General features: G+C 35.9%; 1 long non-coding RNA gene and 1 pseudogene across 2 annotated transcripts; both read right to left on the bottom strand.

The window, feature by feature from the left end:
• Nucleotides 1–5,988: 5,988 nt before the first annotated feature.
• Nucleotides 5,989–9,298, bottom strand: LOC112090638. 2 transcript variants are annotated; one of them, XR_002901744.1, is made up of 5 exons: nucleotides 8,974–9,298; nucleotides 8,223–8,384; nucleotides 7,132–7,202; nucleotides 6,704–6,749; nucleotides 5,989–6,492 (listed from the first exon to the last, which is right to left on the bottom strand). It is a non-coding gene; the product is annotated as an uncharacterized LOC112090638 (long non-coding RNA). The 2 variants fall into 2 exon arrangements; XR_002901745.1 differs by lacking the exon at nucleotides 8,223–8,384.
• An 893-nt stretch (nucleotides 9,299–10,191) lies between these two features.
• LOC112090640 lies at nucleotides 10,192–16,807 on the bottom strand (annotated as a pseudogene).
• Nucleotides 16,808–20,405: the final 3,598 nt, after the last annotated feature.

Below are 20,405 nucleotides of genomic sequence, written 5' to 3'. Positions count from 1 at the left end.
TAAACAAACTGATAGAATTTCATCCTTTAAATCGTTACTTAACATACTGACTTTCTTTAGTACCCTTAACTCATCCATAACAATTTTTTCTGTTTTACATTGTTACTTTGCGTAACTATGTTCTCCAATAATCTCTAATCTACTGCTAATACTTTCCAAAACATGCATGAGAAACCCTAATCTTCCCCTAACAACCTTCTTAAACTCAGTCTCCCACTAATGACCTTGTCAATTTACCAAACTGCCCCTGTTCTTAATTCTTAAACCTACGCCTATAATACGTTTTCAGCCCCTCCCTTCCAAGTCTAACAGTTCTTTAGTACCCAACTCGTTTCATTTTTTCTGTCAAGTGTAACTTAGACTATAACGATCTAAATTCCATGTTGATATCATATAAATATGGTTTATGAACCTAATTATAGTGTTTTTAATTAGTACATTTTATAAGGTCTAGTAGTAATTCCCCAAGTGCTCCTAAATTGCCCTTCCCAATTCTGAATAGGAGTAGAAGTACAGCTTTCTCACTTGATAGAGATTATTAATTAAAGAAGTTGCTCGCAATTTGAGGTCATAAGTATGATCACATTTAGTCGATATTGACATGTTGAATGGTTGTGAGCATCGGGGCCAATAGATAGAATCCTTTTTATTATTATTAATGGTGGTGAGCACCCCTGAGCACTTGTCAACATCGACTAATCAACTTATCAAGAAGCATTTTTGAGTCTATAAGATGGCCTTTTTTATGTGGCTGTATTGGAATGAAAGTGTCAATAAGATTTTAGTACAGACAGTGTACATGGCAAAGGGTAGTTTCCAATCATACACATGCACATGAGAAATGTAGTTATGCAAAATGGAAGAGCATAGGGCTCTTGTTAAACGGTCCAGGTATTCTTGGGCCTTATGTTGTAATCTTGTGTTCTTCACCAACTCAGCCGAAGCCCAATTCTAGGATCCAATTAAGCAAGATTGTAATTGTGTCTATATGCCTAAAGTGGTGTTAAGAAATGTAAAATCAGAAATAGAAACTACTAAGTTCCGGAATCTGGTTTCCCAAAATAATGTAGAACTTGTAGTGGTGTCTGTATAAAAAGAGCAATACCAGAAAGAACTATTGTCCAACACTACAGAAAACGAATCTCATAATATGTGACTCGTAAATAAGACTCATTTTCTATTGATTGTGGTGTTCAATATTGATGTTGTTCTCAATTATTTTTGGTATAAGAATAGAGACAACAGCGATAATCCTATGCTTATCCTAGCTCTTCTATGTAAATTTCATTATATTCTGTTTAATTAGGCCAATTAAGAGATACATATTTCAAGGCGAAGGGCCTGGCCACATCCTATGAAGAGCCCTAGGCTAAATGTTCATCTCTTGTCGGTTTATCTCACTATCTTTGTTCTTAAACCGCTTATCAAACACTAGCATTGTCAAGCAATTCAACACCACATATCTTTGATAAATATTTTGTCACTAGACTTTGAAAATGGACTCAATCTCAACCCTAACTTCATTTTCTCTAACGAGTGTGTAAGGGATGTGCTTTACAAATTTTTCTAATGGATCAGGAGCACCTTTGGAAACCTAATTAAGGGAGATTACTAATAATTGTTGGTCATTGTTTTTGTAGGTGGTGAACATCTAGAACTGTTAAAAAAAATGTATTGTAAGGGAGATCAATGATCACCGATATATAAGCCTAGAAGGATTGGTAGCTTGCTAAAGATTGAGAACGTGCAAAATAAACTATTAGCACTTTGATGTTCAAATCAGTAGTGGAACTTAAAAATAGAAACTGAACTAATAGAACGTACCAAAAGCAAATGAGTTGAGAGATGGAGGAAATATGAGAATTACAACAACATGATTAGACCATGAGCTTATGATAACGTTAAATTTTTCTTGAAAATTATTGTATTGAATTGTCAGTTATTCATGTTGATGTGAAGCTTCTCTATGTTTGGCCATAGGTGGAGCTTGAGCCTTAGCCAGTGGTGCAGTTTATGAACGATTGAGGAAGATTGAAATAACAAGTAGGGTGATTTAAAGCAAATGACCCCAACTTAGTTCATGAGCTTGGAGTTTAGGTTGGCAATATTTGTTTTCTGAATTTATATCCTAGCCTTCTAAAACTTTTTTAAACAAAAATTAACATTCTAAAATCTTCTACGATTATTTGCGCTTGTTTATCTCTTTAAGGTTTTCAGTAATATTGACCGTATGATCGACACGTGGAAAACATGTGAGCCCCCCCATATTGAAAATTTTGAAAATAAATAAATAAATAACCTTTTCACCATTTTCTTCTTTTCCCCTCACATGTCAGGTTACTTTTCACCCATTTTTCTCACTTCTCACATTGTTAAACACATAATTGAACCTGTGAAAATTCATTATTTAGCACAAGTACTTTATATTGGATTGCACAAGGTTACTTTGAAAAGTTCGTATATTTTTTTTTCATAGTTTAGTCATGAAATTACCATGATTTATTAATTATGTATGCATGTTTATTTTACTCAAATTGCACCCTTCTTTATGAATCATTGAAAATTGAGACATAATAATATATGACATCTATTGGTCAATTTTTCAGGTAGCGCTTTTTTTTTTTTTTTTGGTGCTTCTTTTTCTTTTTCTTTGTTTTTTTTTGGAAAGCATATAATTGTACCGAGCACATATTATTAACCAATAGAGTTTGTAGTCTTTTACCCTCTTGATTTTTCCTTTGCACTTTTATAAATAGTGTGTCTATTGACACCCGTCAATCCCATTCTACTTTTCACACTCTTTTTTTTTAATGACGTTTCTCATTATTGAATCACCCATTAATAAAAATATTTTTAAGGACAAAAGTATTATATATATATATATATATATATATATATACTTACACATCTCACTTATATAATTCTTATTTGTTAATATTTGACAAAAATAATTATTATGATCTTGACTTTTTGAATCATAATTTTTATAATCTTATATTATAAGGCACTACTAGAATTAGGCATATTAAGTATCAGAACTTTAGTGACGAAAAAAATCGCACCAAAAAAGCTAAATAGCGGCATATATTTTCACCCCTAAACACAGTCAAAGGTGATTAACACTATCTGAAGAAAGTCTATACCTCTTTATTTGATGTGGCAAAAAAATTCGCCCCTGAAACCAGTAACTACAGTCGCGTCCCTTATTTCACGTGACGAGAAGGAGGGAATTAACAGATTTAGAAAACCTTTTGTTCTGACCATTTTTTTCGCCTCTACATTGCATTTTCTGTTTGTTTTTTCAAAAATATTTAAAATACATGCGTTTATTTCAAGAGAAAATTAAAAATATATAGCGACAAAAATATTATACGTTACATGTGCAATTTTTATTTCACTTTTTCCAAATAACGTTTGAAATACGTGCGTTTATTGTGGTAACAATTAATTTCTGTACAGGCAAATATTTTCTCCGTTATAGTCTTTTTTTTAAAAAATTTTTTCTATCAGAATTCGATATTCAGAGATTAAAAAGCAAAAAAATGAATAAAACCATGTAGCGGCGATAAATTGTGCTGCTATAGGCTACTCGAAGGGCAAAACTTGCCTGAGCTTCTTCTTCTATATTTTTCCAAAAATTTCAAGCCCGTTTAGTTAGAGAATTTATTTTTTGATTCGAATTATGATTCATGATTTATTACAGTATTTTTTCTTATAAAAAATATACGTAAATAAAAAATAATTCTAATCTCATTATTTTAATTCCTGTTTTCTTTCTAGATTAGAACCCGACCCTGTTTCCCCATTTTCTAGACTAGAACCCGACCCTGTTTCCCCATTTTCTTGAGATCTAAGCCCTAATATTGATTAAACACTCTCAAAACCTCCAAATGTTCATCTATTTCTCATTCTTCCACAATCTTTTTTGTTCCCTTCCTCTTTTCATCATCCCGAAGCTTCGTCGGAGTGTCGCCGGAACCGTCGCCGAGCCGCCGGAGTCAGTCGCCGTCCCTCTGCATTGCTTCCTTCCTTGCTACCATTTCTAAGTAAGTTTTATGTTTATGAATCTTGAAACCTTGAAACTTAGTTGTAGTTTTTTAAATTATGGTGTGTTTTTTATTTGGGATTTCGGTTGTGTAATTTGTGATATTGTTTAATTTTGTGATTTTTTTAGTTGATTATGTTAGTGAATGTGAATTGGAATTGATGATAAAGTTATGAGAGTTGATTGGATTAGTTTAATTGGAAATGTTCCAAAAAGAAGAAAAAAAAATCGAATGATTTAATATGCTTCTTTTATTGTTGTGAATTTAGTTTTGCACTCTCACTCTAGTAGGATGTTTGTATTTAGATATGTTTTTTCCAATAATTTTGAATTATTATCATTGGTTATGGAATGAACTTGTAACAATCGCTTTTAGTTATTGGTTAGTGTTATGATGTGGTTTTATTATATAGTGTGTATATGGTAAAAGTTAAAGCTTTTATGGGTGATTTGATAGATGATGAATATTGATTTGGAACTTGAGGAAGGAGCCTATGCTAGGAATATGGTGAATATTTGATAAATATGAGTTAGATTATGTAGTTGAGCAAGTTTGAATATGTTTGGATATGGATTTAGATATGGTAGTAATGTTGAGTTTTATGCTTGTTTTTGCTTCGATGTAATTTCATTTAATTATTGTTTTTGTGTTAATTAATATTGCTAACAAATAGGTGCCTTTGATAGTTTAGAATGTCATTTGACAAGAGTAGGACGTAATTGCGCAATCAGTTGTGTAATAAATATCGAACAAGGTGAAATCGTCTCTTGAAAGAGCTAAAAATACTTTAAGTACTTTTGAGAAGATTTAGATGTCCATGTCAGGATTGTTGTAATGGAAAATGGCAATTTTTCAAAGTAGTGGAGGCTCACTTATTAGATCGGGGTATGCAAGAAACATACAAGTTGGCGCCTTGGGTTTATCATGGCGAAGATTTCGACGAAGCTGTTGACGTAGGGGAAGATGATGATGAAGTGGGTAAAGGTGTTGAGATTGATGAAGTCGTTAATGATGTTGAGAATGATGATTGTCATGATTTGTTGCATGATATTGTTGAGAATGATGTGGAGGATGTCGATGATGTTGCTACTGAATTTCCTGGAGATAGAGCTAATGCTGAGAAGTTTGATTACCTTTTTGATGACATGAAACGACCATTGTATCCTGAGTGTGAAACCTTTTCGGTGTTGACATTCTTAGTGGGATTAATGCATGTGAAGGCTCTAAACAAATGACTAATAAGTCGTTTGATATGTTGCTTGATTTGCTTATCAAAGCAATGCCAAGAGGGACAGATGCTAGGTTCACATTACGAGGCTAGGTCATACTTGCGTGCACTTGGCTTGGGGTACGAGTCTATTCATGCATGCAAATATGATTGTGCTTTGTTTTGAAAAGAAAATGCGAACTTAGAAGCATGTCCAGTTTGTTGGACAAGTCGTTGGGTTAATAAGAAGACTAAAGGAAAAAAGATTCCTCACAAGGTCTTGCGGTATTTTGGGCTAAAGCCTTGTTTACAACAATTATTCTAGTCAACCCGTACCGCAAAAAATATGAAATGACATGATGTTGATCGTGATAAAACTAAAGGTGTTTTGCGACATCCAGTAGAAGCTGAGGCTTGGAAGAATTTTGACAGAATTTTTTGATTTTGCAAATGAGCTAAGAAATGTGAGATTGGCATTGGCATCCGATGGATTTAATCCTTTTGGTACTATGAGCAATGCCTATAGCATGTGGCCTGTAGTCTTGGTTCCACATAACTTGCTGCTTTGGAGATGCATGAAGGAGCACTACAACAAATATCGTTATCAATAGCTAACCAAAAACACTATTAAGCACTACCAATAGCGTTCTGTGGAGCGTTAAGACATCGGACGCTATTAAAAGTCCTACAAAAACGTAGCGTTCTAAGAGCGATATGAGAAATGCTATAGAATTAAGGTCTTATAGTGTTTTAGACATGTTATTTTCAGCCTCTTACAACTATTTTGCGTTGTTACGGTACAGATCAATAGCTTTTCTCCCTTGTTATGTTCATACTCCTGTAGCTTTTTAAGTCAATCACAATCTATTTTACCAATAGTAAAAGTAATACATATTAACGTCCTATCTACTTTTATCATATTAATATCCTTTTGAGTTCATTCAAATAGATGGCAATTCTGAGTAACATCTTACATCTAAATAGGAACATTCAAATTAAAACATAAAAACATTCAACGTATCAATTGTTTTCAGTATCCAACAAGTTGGCAATAAGATCATGTCTACAACATAAGTCACACAATTTGTCCAGAACCTTAACATTCAAAACAAGTAAAGAAAACAAAGGAATAGCTAGAGATATCAAAGTATCTAAAATGTCTAGCTAAATGAAATGGTGAAGTAAATCCTTCCATCTTGACAAAATGCTTCAATAAAAAAGTCATCTCCATTGTTTAACCTGTAAGAAAGTAGTCCACTATCAAAACAATGATCAAACTCAGCTAAATCTTCCACCATTTAACCTGTAAATAAAGCAAGAGCTAGTTACACCATTCACAACTACATAGCCACATCTACATATGTTTTGCAATGAGTTAGAGGAAACATGACTTTAATGGTGCACTAGGCAAAAATTTAATGTCAAACTTGTAAGACAGAGAGTATCTTACATGTATTGTTATGTAGATAGTTAGAGAAAGCATGAGTCTTCATTGCCTACATTTAAACCCGAAGAGAAAAAAACTTGCTATCACAATCATATAATGTTTTGCTTAAAACAAAAAAAAAAAAAAAATCATAGGCCACAACAAAGAACTCCCAAAAAAAAATACACAAAAAAAAAAAACAAAAACAAAAACAAAAACCCTTAAAAAATAACAATGAAGAACGGCTTGTGTTCAGTGTTTCATGGAACATCTTGTTTCCAGATTTGTGAGATCCAAAACTGTAGGCATCTCAAAACAATAAATGTTATAGGTATGTCAGTATGCCTGAATTGGATTATTTGGTTACATATGTTGGCAAGGGTCAGGGATGTTTGTTAGTAAAAAGATGCCATTAATGTAAAAGAAAAAGGATATAAATGAAAAATGCCTACTTATCTGAAGGCAAAGAATCCAGAGCTTGTTCTGCTATAAGTTGCTTCACAGTATCCAGAGCAGTTCTGACCTGCATTAAGAAAACTTATTGAGATAAAACCAGACAGAGAAACAAAACAAAAAAAAAAAAAGGTCTGTTTCATGCTAGAATCAATTCAATATTTTCATATTCATACAAGAGCACGTTCAGCTTGTCCCACAGTGTAACTTTTACTTGCATTATTGGTCCATGTACTAATTATGTGAGAGTTCTAATGTACAAATACTGATTGTAGTAACATGACAAAGCTCTGACATCAGGAAGAAAAATACAGGTTTACAAAACTTATAAAATTTTTGCAATGAAATAAAACATTATTCTTCTAAACAGTGAAAGAAGTCTATAGTTGAAACCTGAGTATTGGCACATAAGAAGACAGTGCAACCTTTCACGAATCAAGACAAATGAAAGAAAAACATTAACTCTGACCTTAGTTAAGTACAACAAAGACATGTTACGAATATCTCAAGTATTCAATGTGCAAAGGTTTACCCAATTCAGAAAACTAGACAACCTGACCTTCAGACAGTAACAACCTCTAGAGACCAAAAATTTTATTAGAGACCAAAAATCATATGAAAGACGACTCATTCTTTTTAGAATGCCTTTCAACCACCATTACTTTTCTCCTAGAGACCAAAAATTTTATTAGAGACCAAAAATCATATGAAAGACGACTCATTCTTTTTAGAATGCCTTTCAACCACCATTACTTTTCTCTTGAAACAGCCTTCTCTGCATCATTTCTATAAAAATAAAAGAGCTTATGAGGGAAATCCCTTACAGTCCTTTCGCGCCTATCATAAAACCGTTCAGCCATCGGACTACTTCAAGACCTCTTTGTTAGCGTCACCTAAAACAAAGGATCCAAGGGATCCTTTCCCTTGAGTTGTTTGAATTTCACTATCTTCCCCCCAATAGTTTACAGGGCATTCTTGTATCATTTTCGTTTCACAAAATTTTAAAAACAATCTTTAATAAATTAGGTTGACTAACTTAAGTAAAGTTAGTCTATAAATGATAGTTTAGGCCTAAAAAAGATCTACATACCTTAGCTCGAACCTAAAGAGCAGAGCACCATTAGATCAGATCAGATCCAGGGTTCGTTCATCCATTTGTAACTAAACAATGATTTCAAGTAGTGCTTCCAGCGCTATGCTTGCTTTGCTAAGGGTTTTCCAATCTGACTTTTGACTTCTTTCGAGTCTCAGACTGTATTTAAAATCAAAAATCAAATACCAAAACCAAAAACCGAAAAGGGGAAAAATATAAATGAACCTTCTCCTCCTAATCTAAATGGAGCAGGAAATTTGGGAATTTGGGGGGAATAATTCTTCGACTTAGGGTTTTTTTTTTTTTTCCTTGGCCAGCTAAATGGCTCTTCGACAGAGTGGGGAATCCAACATCGTATGGGAATTTGGGTAGCAAGCCGAGAAAAAAAAAGGGAGAATGGAGCGGGAATTTGGAGATTTGGGGAACCAATTTTCAATACCCGCCCAAAGAAATTCTAATGTTTATATATATAACTAACAGTTATCAAAAGTTAATCTGTTGTAGCGAATTTAAAATCTGATTTCCTTTCACGCACACTGTTCGCATAAATACAACAAAAGCTTATGTTTGGTACATGAATACTAAATTTTTTAACCTACAAATTGGAAGTTTTCTTGCGCAACGAACGAATTTCAAAGTAACAAACAAATCATCACAACAGAATTGATGCAACCAAGAGAATCGAAGCAAAAGTAGAGCAGAAAATTGAGATTCGACAAGAAACAAGCCGAACAAAATCAAGCCATACCTTGGTATCTTCTTTCAAAACCCAAACTTGTACAGAGAAACGAAGAGAAGAATGACCCAAACTTCAATAGATCAAAGACCCAAATTTTGAATGAGGGGAGTGTTGCACTTCACCAGATGCGCGATTAATTTGAGGAGAAAGAGGCCGAAACAATCAAAGCCATACCTTGGTTATAGTAACATCAAAACCCTAACTTTTACAGACAAACAAAGAGAACAATGACCCAAAGTTCAAAAACTCATGAAACTTAAATTTGAGGAGAAGTCCTTTGCTGCACGAACGAGGAGGTTTTACGTTGTGTGGAAAAAATTCTTCCTCAGGATCATTTACATTGAGTTCCCCCTGAAGTTTTGTTTTGTTTTTTGTTTTAGATGGTGGCAATTTTTTTAATTCTCCTCAAACAGTTTTGCGCGTGCGCCTCTCACGTGTCATTAAACTCAATATTACGCGCGTCTTTTAAAACATTTGTGAGTAAAGTAGAAATTTGGAGGGAAGTTACTTTCACAACCCGCCAAAATATTTTATGGTTTTTTAATATATATATATATATATAGAACATAAATTTTTTGAAACTTTTTTGAAACGCTATTAAATGCAAGCAAAATAGATTTTAATAGCGGTTTTTCAAAAACGCTAAAACTAAAAGTTGTCAAAAGCCCCTTCTTTTGTAGTGTCGTTTTCAAATTATTTTGTTGTTTTACTTCATGTCATCGTTTTAAAATTATTTTTCAATGATGTTTTCATTCTCAAACCTTTATTGTCGTTTCAATTATCACCGTGCTCTAGATTTGGGAGACGGGTAAAAATAACCTTTTTCGTTAACTATATTTGCTATAAAATTAACAAACATTCTTCCCATTATCATTCTCTTGTACCAAACGCTCTCAAGGCTCCAATGTGGAAGGCTGAAGCGTAAGGAGGAAGAGACGGAGAAGGGAGAGAGACGCCCAATTCCTTGTTTAGTAGTTAAGGGAAGAGAGGAGGAAGAGCGGAGATAGAATGACCGGTCTACATAGACTAATATTTCTACAAATTTATAGAAAGTTATTCTACTTGCCAAAAAACTATTAGTAAAATAGATAATGTAGTAATTGATCAAATAAATAACATTCATTTTTTCAACTCTCTTCAACTTTAACCAAACAACTTATAGACTATTATTGTGATTTTATCAATCATTATCATTCTGGATCCTTCCCAGTACTTTCCATCATTCTTGTTCTCATTGGGATTTATTTTTTTCTCTATTAACACAAGTAATTTCTAGATCTTACATGGTAAGCTTTCAGAATCACAAAATTGAAATATTAAGAAACACAGGACAAAGACACTTGTTCTCAAGAAAAAAAAATTACAAACCATTTTCTACAATCTACGCAATAATGGGGACACTTCACAGCACCACTGTCTCCACTGTGAGTCCCGGCCCAAACCCAAGCAGAACTCCCCACTCTAATCCGTCACCAGTGGTGCTCTTTTTCTCCTCCAATGACCTCTTCCTCATCTGGTTCAATATAAAAAACACAGTTGCACTTGACATATTTCCATACTCACTCCACACGTTCCAGGTGTCCTTAAGCTTCCCTTTCTTTAGCCCAGCTTTCTCTTCAATCTCCCTGAGAATGGCAGCCCCTCCAAGATGTGGAACCCAACACTGAGTTCCAATATTTAATTCCAAATGGGGTAAATGCTTCTTCCAAACATGTCTGAATGTTTTTGCCAATTATCTTCGGCACTTCCGGAGATAATACAATTGTGAGTCCACAATCACGTAAATGTCCCCTACTGTGTTTTCTGAGTTAGGAAGAATAATTTCTGAAGTTGAAACAAGCCGAAACAATGGTCTTTCGACCGAGCCCTCATCTGGCACATTGGCACCGACGATTACAGCCGACCCACCATCAGCGAAGATTGCTTGGCCGACAAGAGAAGCACTGTCATCCTCCGAGGGAGCGCGGAAAGTGGGGATGGTGAGTTCAGAACAAACAACGAGGACACGTGAGCCGGGGTTGTTTTCGGCCAAGTCCTTCGCAATGAACGGTGCCGCCGGCGAAGCAACCTTGGTGGTAGAGCATGACTCTCTTGACAGATGTATTGAGGCCAAGCGACCCGATGAACTGATAATCGGCGCCAGGCATGTCCACTCCAGAAGTGGAATTGACGATGATGTTGGTAATTTTTGATTTCGGTTGGCCCCACTCTTTGAGGGACGCTATTGCTGCGCTTTCACCAAGCTTTGGCATCTCCACAATTTTCAGATCCATACGTTCATTAATTGATGGAGCATCATAGGTACAGATACTTGGGTTTTCTCTGAGGATATCTTCTGTCAACCTCATGTGCCGTTTCTTTATCAATGATTTCTCACTTGCAAGCAATGATAGGTGTCACTAAAATATCGTATAAAAACGTAAACAGTAAGGAAAAATTCATGCCAAAAACAAAAGAGCACGCGTTACTGACTTAAACAGAGAAAATTAATTAGAAATTACAGAGGTTGAATTATATCATTTATCTCCTGTAAATGTTTACTGAAATAATCTCGTAGAAAAAGAAAAGGTAAATAATCAAGTGACTAGAAGTTAGAAATTTTATACATATATATATATATATATATATATAAGATAAAAATAAAAGTGAGAAGAAGTTAGAAATTTTATATATATATATATATATATATATATATATATCTGTGTGTGTGTGTATGTGTGTGTTGTACTGGGAAGATATGTTTGAAAACATTTCCTTCAGCCTGAAATTGATGTCTAAGGTCGTTTTTGGGAAAAACGTTATTTCACAAAAGTTGTTCAGAACGAAATTTCTTTCAACTTGATGTTAGTTACTTTTTAAAATTAAGCTTCTATCTTGGTCTTCTAACCAAAACAGCGCCAGATTCCAATTCCCGAGTCAATAAATCCAGTTTTCATTTTTGGTCCGAAACTGAAAATTTTCATCGTTTTAGGTTTCTACACATCTTCAATCACCTAATCAACCTATTTTACACATCCTATTCCTCCTATTCTTCATTGAAACCGGTTTTAGTTCAAATTTTCTAACTAAATTTCGGCGGAATTCCGCCTAATTTTTGGGTTTCCTGAGCTAACCATAGCTCGTTTTATCTGTGATTTCTATCTTTCCAACACATCTTATAATCATTCTCATTCCTTATCATCATAAACATCAAAATCTCTAGAGTTCCACAAGATTTCTTCATAAACAAAAATGCTAAAACATAATCCATTAACTGAAAATTTAACCTTTAAATGTTAGGTTTTTCGGTACCATTCATAACCATACGCCCATCATTATTCTTAGCAAAATTTTTTCATGGATTCTACTATTCATGGACGTGCAGCCAAGATGAAATATGAGGGGAAAATTTGAAATTTTACCTTAGAAGAATGAAGAACAAGTTTTGGTGACGCTAATTTACGGTGGTTTTTAGCCGATTTCGAGTAGAACTTGTTTTTCTCACTTTGGGGGTTTTTTTTTTCTTCTCTCTTTGGCTGATGCTTTCTGTTTTCTTGCATGAAAATGGACACTTTTCTTGTATTTTTTCCTTTTAAAAACCGACCACCAAAAAGCATGAGGGACCAATGTGCAATTTTGACATTTTCTAGGGTCCTTTTTACAAAAATATCAAAATACCACTCTTTGCTTCTCTCTTAAGTCTTGGCCAGCCATCCTTCCCCTTTCCATGTGTCCTAATCTCAGCCCTCCATCATTTAATCACTTTAAATATCAACCATTCATTGTTAATACCTATTTTATTTCGGTTAAGTTTAATTCCTATCCGGTGCGTATTTTACCCACGTTTTTTGGACAGTTAGTCAACTTGGTCAACTTTGCTCAACCATGAATAACTTTTCAAGAGTGATCTATTGGTCGACTCTTGGTCAACAAATTTTGACTCGGTCAACCCTAATCGGTTGAAAATCCTAATTTTTTCAGTTCGGCCTTCCGAACCCCTTTTTCGTCCATTCTTCGTTTCGATTGTTCCTAAAACCCTAGAATTGATGTTTTTCAATTCTTTTTCATTCCTTAAACTTAATATTCATGTGTTTGTCCTATTATGGGATTAACACAACATTGCGAGCCTCTTTCTTGATTACAGTCCGAAATTCGGTAACTGTATCATAGTTCAGAAATTTCTAACTTTTAGCTTATGCTTTGCTATTCAGTATTAATATCAACAAATACTTATCATAAAAGAACTCGTATTTATAATACAGAGAATTCCAAAAAATTTCATCTTATAAAATAATTTCTTCGATAAATTTTCCGGTCATGACATTTCCCATCGTCGAGTTTTATTGATGGGGATGGCTTTTTGGCCTAGTTACCCCCTGTAAGACTGGTTTTGTGAACCTATCGTACGATAGTTTGTTGCAACCGTCGATAAGTATAGTAGTAGTTGATATATTCAAAGTAGTAATCATAATTGGTCGATCATTGAGTAGAATTAAAGTTAAATTTTATTGTTTTGAAAGTAGAAACAAGAGCAAAATACTTTTATGCTAATTTCTAACAAATTAAAACCTACCTAAGTGGTAATAGCTAAAAATTGTAGCCTCGACTACGGATAATAAACCTTTAACTGGTCAGCGTTCCATGTGTGCTTGGTGTCCTGACCATTCAGTTCTGTTAATCGATAGGATCTGTCTGCTACTATTTCTTTGACTTTGTAAGGTCTTTCTCAAGTTGGTCCTAACACCCCAGAGTTCTTAAGTTTTGTGTTTGGGATCACAACTCGAAGGACAAGGTCTCCCACCTTAAGTTGGTCCTTGCGATTGTAATATCGGTTAGTTCTGGCCTGGTATGCGGCGAGCCTTAGTTGAGCATTTGTGCGTTTTCCTCCAACAAGTCGAGCTCTAAACTCATGCCCTCCTGGTTCTTGACCTCGTAGTACCGTGTTACTTGACTGGTGGGCAGATAGGTAATACTGCCTCAACTCCATATGACATAGAGAAGGGTGTTTCACCTGTCGTTGTTCTGCTTGTCGTCCTATATGCCCATAGCACTTTAGGCAACTCATCTGCATGCTCTCACCCAATTTATAGAAGAAGTAACACGATGAAATGAAAGAAAAGAACGCATAACATGATGAAATGAAAAAAAAAGGAAAGCAGGACACGATGAATGAAAGAAAAGAAAGCGTAGAATGATAAATGCTTTAAATGTTTAGAAAATGTGCTAGGGTGTATCACATGAATGCATATATAGGTATGCATTACTGATTGCACTTATTGTGGTCTGTTGTTACTTGTTGAGCGAAAGCTCATCCCATTTGTTCGTGTTGTAGGAAGCACGGGTAAGCCACTGGTTCCCTAAAACCTGTATGCTGGGCGTGCAGCAAAGGATGTAGTAGTGGGATGTAGGCAAGTGGGTAATGGATGCAGCACGTGTTTTGAAAACGCTACTAAGCCTTATCTGTATAAAGTAAATAATGTTTTATGAATGTAGACAAGTTATATAATGAAAGTAAAGTGTACGAGACAACGAGGCTGTGCATAGCAACCTCAAGTCACAAAGTATGTTTAATGTATCTAAAATGATATTATGTTAATGGCATATGAACGATATTGGTATGCAAGCGATAGGTTAAATACATGACCACGTTTAAGGAAAAATAATTTCAAACTTTTAAAAGAATTTTATCTATGGATTATGTAATATTAAGAAGTTTAAAATGTTTTCGAAAAAGTACTTTTAACTTTCGAGTTTTACTAGGAAATACTGATCGAAATTTTATTCTGCCAAAGTATATTAGTATCTATTTTACTCTTAAGGAAGAAAAAAAAATATTGCATAAAATTAAGGCTTTGTAGTTTTAAAGTAGTAAATGTTAAGATATGAGTTAAGTATGAACGTAGTAATGATGACTAGAAGTAAGGGTCGTCACAGGACTTGTTTCTCTGCCCTCAGCGGAAGAAAATTTCTCGCGCGCTGAGGAGAGGGCTTCGAGTGTTGCTTCTACTGTGATTTTTTCCTTTGGGTGACTATAGGGCCATTCAAGTGGGACTTCTTTCTCTTCCTTCAGCGTAAGAAACTTTTGGAGATTAAGCGTGCAGAAAGAAAATTTCTCTGCCCTCAGCGCCCGAGAAGAGTTTAGTAAGTAGGGGGGAAACCATTTTCATTGCCCGCTAAAAATTTTCAGCAAATTCTAATATATATATATAAGCTAACATAAGGGAAATAGTTGATATAAAAGCACTGCTGCTGAATATATTTTCTTTCTTATTCTTCAAAAATATATTACAGACCTACATATAGATGTACACGGCTAATGAATTCAAAAATAAGTTACAAACTAACTTCCTAGTTTTAAGGCTAACTTTAAGGTTTCTCTGTACAACGTAACTGACTTCCCAATACTCCCCCTCAACCTGAACTATACAGGTTATACATTCCCAATCTATCTACTAGTCTTTCAAATAACGGCCTATACAAACCCTTGGTTAGCAGATCAGCCGTTTGATCCGATGTTGGCACATATGTCATGCAAATCGTTCCATCTTCTATTTTCTCCTTGATGAAATGCCGATCCACTTCCACATGCTTGGTTCGATCATGATGCACTGGATTGTGTGATATGTTGATGGTAGCTTTGTTATCACAGAAGATGATAGGACTCAGAGAAGAATCAATTGAGATTAGGGTTGAATTAGGACTTATTATTATTAATCAAGTAAATTGAAAGACAAATCCTGACCTACAATTCGAGAGGTAGGTCAATCTCTCCAAAACGCCTAACTATTCCTAATAACTTGACAAAACTCAGCATAAACCTAATTACTTGCTAATGCCCTCTTTATACTAAAGCCCTAAATCCATAGAACACCCAAAAGACTAAACTGCCCCTGCCCTCTTATTCCCACGTCTAACATAAGTAATTATGGGCCTAACAGAAGATCCTCAATGGTCTATCTATAGGCATTTTCAGTTCATCCATCAGTAACTTCAACCATAGAACTTCACAGATACTGTGTGCTACCGATCTCAGTTCTGCCTCTGCACTACTTCTTGCTACCACCGTCTGTTTTTTACTTCTCCAAGTCACCAAATTACCCCAAACAAAAGAACAATATCCTGATGTGGACCTCCTATCATCTACTGAGCCAGCCCAATCAGCATCCGTAAATGCTTCAATTAACCGATTATTTGTTTTCCTGAAAAACAATCCTCTTCCAGGGTTCCCTTTCAGATACTTGAGAATCCGATAGACAGCATCCATGTGATCTTCTAATGGAGAGTGCATAAATTGACTCACACAACTCACTGCGAATGCTATATCTGACCTCGTATGAGATAAATAGATTAACCTCCCCACCAGGCGCTGATAACGACCTTTGTCAACAGGGCCTCGTCCCCAATTTAGCTTCAACTTAACACTCGGATCAATCGGCGTGTCCACTGGTTTGCTGCCTAGCATTCTTGTCTCCTTCAGTGGGTCAAGCACGTACTTCCTCTGTGAAACAGATATACCAGTACGATTACGAGCCACTTCCATTCTAAGAAAATATCTCAAACTTCCAAGATCCTTTATCTCAAATTCGGAAGCAAGTTTCTTTCTAATTCTTACCATCTCTTCCAAATCGTCTCCAGTCAAAATCATGTCATCTACATACACAATCAGAATAGTAATCTTACTCTCACGCTGCCTGTAGAAGAGTGTATGGTCGGATTGAGCTTGCTTGTAACCATGTTGTAGGATTGCCTTAGTGAATCTCCCAAACCAAGCTCTCGGATATTGTTTCAAGCCATATAACGATTTCCTTAGACGACATACCTTGCCATTTCGTGTTTCATCATCAAATCCAGGAGGCAAGTCCATAGACACTTCCTCTTCCAGATCCCCATTCAAAAACGAATTTTTTTTACATCTAATTGTTGGAGAGGCCAATCAAGAGTGGCTGCAAGTGAGAGAAGAACTCTTACTGTATTAATTTTTGCCATCGGGGCAAATGTTTCCTGGTAATCAATCCCGTATGTTTGCGTATATCCCTTGGCAACTAATCTTGCTTTGTAGCGCTCAATTGACCCGTCTGCATTATATTTGACTGTGAACACCCATTTGCACCCAACAAGAGCTTTGTCTCTGGGTTTATGAACCACTTCCCATGTTTGATTTTTCTCCAAAGCTTGCATTTCCTCCAAAATTGCCTTTTTCCAGGCAGGGTTCCCCCATGCTTCTTGTATTGTCTTCGGCAGCTCGGTGGTTGCAAGATTGGAAACCAGGGCCTGAACTGAATTTGATAGGTGATTATAGCTCACAAAGTTAGAGATTGGGTGTTGTGTACACGATCGCGTCCCCTTTCGAAGAGCTACAGGGACATCCAGTTCGGCTAAGTCTATTTCAGCATCTGATTTTGGTTTAGAGGTTTGACTAGCCGCAGAAACCTTTGAAGTTTGAACTACTGGAGGCATAATTTTTTCCCCCTTTCTCAGATATTTCCGTTTGTAGGTCATTAATGGAATCGGTTGAATCATATATCCCCTTACTGATTTCTTTTCTGGACTTGTAGGCGGCAGGTTTTCCAGGTTTTTTGAATTTGAGACATCTAGATTAGAAGGTGGGATTGTTGGAGAGATATCTGGGGAAAAGGAGATTGGTGCGGAAGAAATATCCATATTTGTAGGAGAGATATTTGAAGTTGACACAGATTTCGGAAGTTGATGAGGGGAAGATTTTGGAGGAGGTTCCGTATCATTTGAACCTGGCTGAGAGAATGGAGAGATTTGAGGAGTAGGTTCTGAATGATTTGGATTGGGCTGAAAAAATGGAGAAATTTGAGGAGTGGGTACCGAATGATTTGGATTGGGCTGAATTATTTGAGGAATAGGTTCCGAATTGGGAGTTAAATTCGAATTGGGATGAGGATTTGAAATAGATGACCCCTGATTAGGAGGGATACAGTCCCAAAAATATTCCCAATTCTCAGAATTTTTGTGGTGCAAGTCCGAGATATCTGGGGTGGAGAAAGTCGAAAAAAACTGATGTTGCTCCCCTTGTGTGTCCTGTTTTGTAAAATATGGTTGATTTTCAAAGAAGGTAACATCTCTAGACACAAAATATTTTCGTTTTTCCGGAGAATAACATCTGTAGCCCTTTTGTGTAGAAGAATAACCCAAAAACAGACACTTATGAGAACGGGGATCTAATTTGCCTCTATTAGGATCATGATTATGAACAAAAGATGAACACCCAAAAATCTTAAGATCAAGTTCGGAAAAAACACGTGACTCAGGATAATATTCAAACAATGTATTTCAATGGAGTCTTATATTGTAAAACCCTACTTGGCATATGATTTATTAAATAACAAGCTGTGAGTACAGCATCTCCCCAGAAACACTTTGGTACATTAGAATTGAATAGTAAAGCACGAGCAACTTCTAACAAATGACGGTTTTTACGTTCTGAAATACCATTTTGTTGTGGTGTATTAACACGTGAACTTTGATGAATGAGGCCTTTTTCAGTGAGAAGCTGATTTAAAATAGAATTAAAATATTCTGTTCCATTATCAGTACGCAAAATTTTAATATGTTCATTGAACTGCGTTTTGATCATGGAATGAAAATTTTGAAATATTTGCTCTGCCTCAGATTTTTCTTTTAATAGGTACGCCCAACAAACATGAGAATGATCATCAATAAACGTAATAAATCATCTTTTATTAAAAATGCTACGAACACGGGAAGGTCCCCAAATGTCACTATGAATTAGAACAAAAGGTTTTGAAGCCCTATAAGGTTGGGGAGGTAGAAAGACACGTTTGTGTTTTGCAAGTTCACAAACATCACATTGAAAGGAATCTTTATTTCTAAACAACGAGGGAAACAGGTGTTTCAAATATAGAAAGCTTGGATGACCTGGCTGACAATGTAGGAGCATGATTTGTTGTTCTCGAGTAAGGGAGACATTATGATTGACCATATGACCCTTTACGGAAAGATCGTCCTCGAAGTAGTACAGACCAGAGAATTTTTTAGCATTGCCAATCCTCTTCCCCGAAAACCGATCCTGAAACATACAAATAGAAGGTGTAAACGTGACTAGACAATCCAAATATTTAGTTATCTTGCTTATTGAGAGAAGATTACAAGACAACTTAGGTACATGTAACACAGACTTGAAAATTATATTTGAACTAATTTTCACGGTACCAATACCAGCAACAACAGAAAAAGATCCATCTGCAATTTTCACTTTTTGATTACCGGGTGACGGAGAATATGAGCAAAAAATCTTTTCACAACAAGTCATATGGTCAGAAGCACCAGAGTCTATTATCCATGGCTCACCTTGATCCTTTAGTCCACTCAATGCAGACAAATGATTACCTTTTTGAGCAACTAGTGAAGTGCTTGGAATCGCTGTGTTAGTCAACATCTTGCAGAGTTGTTCCATTTGTGCTTTGGATAGTGTAACAGACTTGTTGGACCCCTTTGATTCACCTTCATTTGAACTTTGGAATGCTTTTCCATCCTTTCCACGAGATTGTGGACTCCAATTGGCAGGTTTACCATGAAGTTTCCAGCACTTTTCTTTAGTGTGGTATGGCTTCTGACAGTGATCACACCAGGCTGTATTTTTCTGTTTTGGACGTGAATTTGGTCCTCGAATAGCCAAGGCTGAATTCTCAATCGCAGGTGGTGGGGCAGATTTGCTGAGCATAACTTTCTTTCGGCTTTCCTCCCGTCTTACTTCCGCGAAAATCTCTTCAATGGGTAGGAGAAGTTTCATCCCGAGTAGGCGACCATGAACCTCGTCCAAATCACGGTTGAGTCCAGCCAAGAAATCATAAATCCTCTCCTTTGCTAGCATCTGTTTATAGAGAACCGCATCTGCTGGATCCTTCCATTCACAGACGTGAAAGAGATCCAGTTCTTGCCACACTTTCTTGAGAGCATTGAAATATTGCGTCACATCCCGTTCATCTTGTGTCATATTTCTAACACGGTTCCGCAATTCATAAACTTGAGATGTATCTGCATAATCAGAATATGCTAGATGAACAGCATCCCAGATTTCCTTTGTTGTTGGATAAAACAAATAGGTGTCACCAATGGAATCCTCCATGGAATGAATTAACCAAGCCATTACCATGGAGTTTTGAATATCCCAAGTCTGATAGGTAGGATCGTCAATACTCGGTCTGCTATTAGTCCCATCCAAATAGCCGATCTTCCCTTTACCATGAATGACCATTTGGAGACCATTGAAGAAAATTTCTGCCATTCAATTTATGAGAAGTAATCTGTAGGGATGTGTGTTCATGATTTGCAGTGGGAACAATTGTAGAGGTTGGGTTAGAAGTTCTTGAAGCAACTTCAGACCCATCACCTCTGCTTGTTCCAGTCGCCACTTCGGCCATCGCCCCTTTCAACCTCACGTTAATTTTTATTGCTCTGATACCATAAAAGCT

This window comes from Morus notabilis, unplaced genomic scaffold, assembly GCF_000414095.1.
Source record: "Morus notabilis unplaced genomic scaffold, ASM41409v2 Scaffold226, whole genome shotgun sequence".
NCBI classification, from domain to species: Eukaryota; Viridiplantae; Streptophyta; class Magnoliopsida; order Rosales; family Moraceae; genus Morus; species Morus notabilis.
This window is presented reverse-complemented; position numbering and strand designations above follow the sequence as displayed.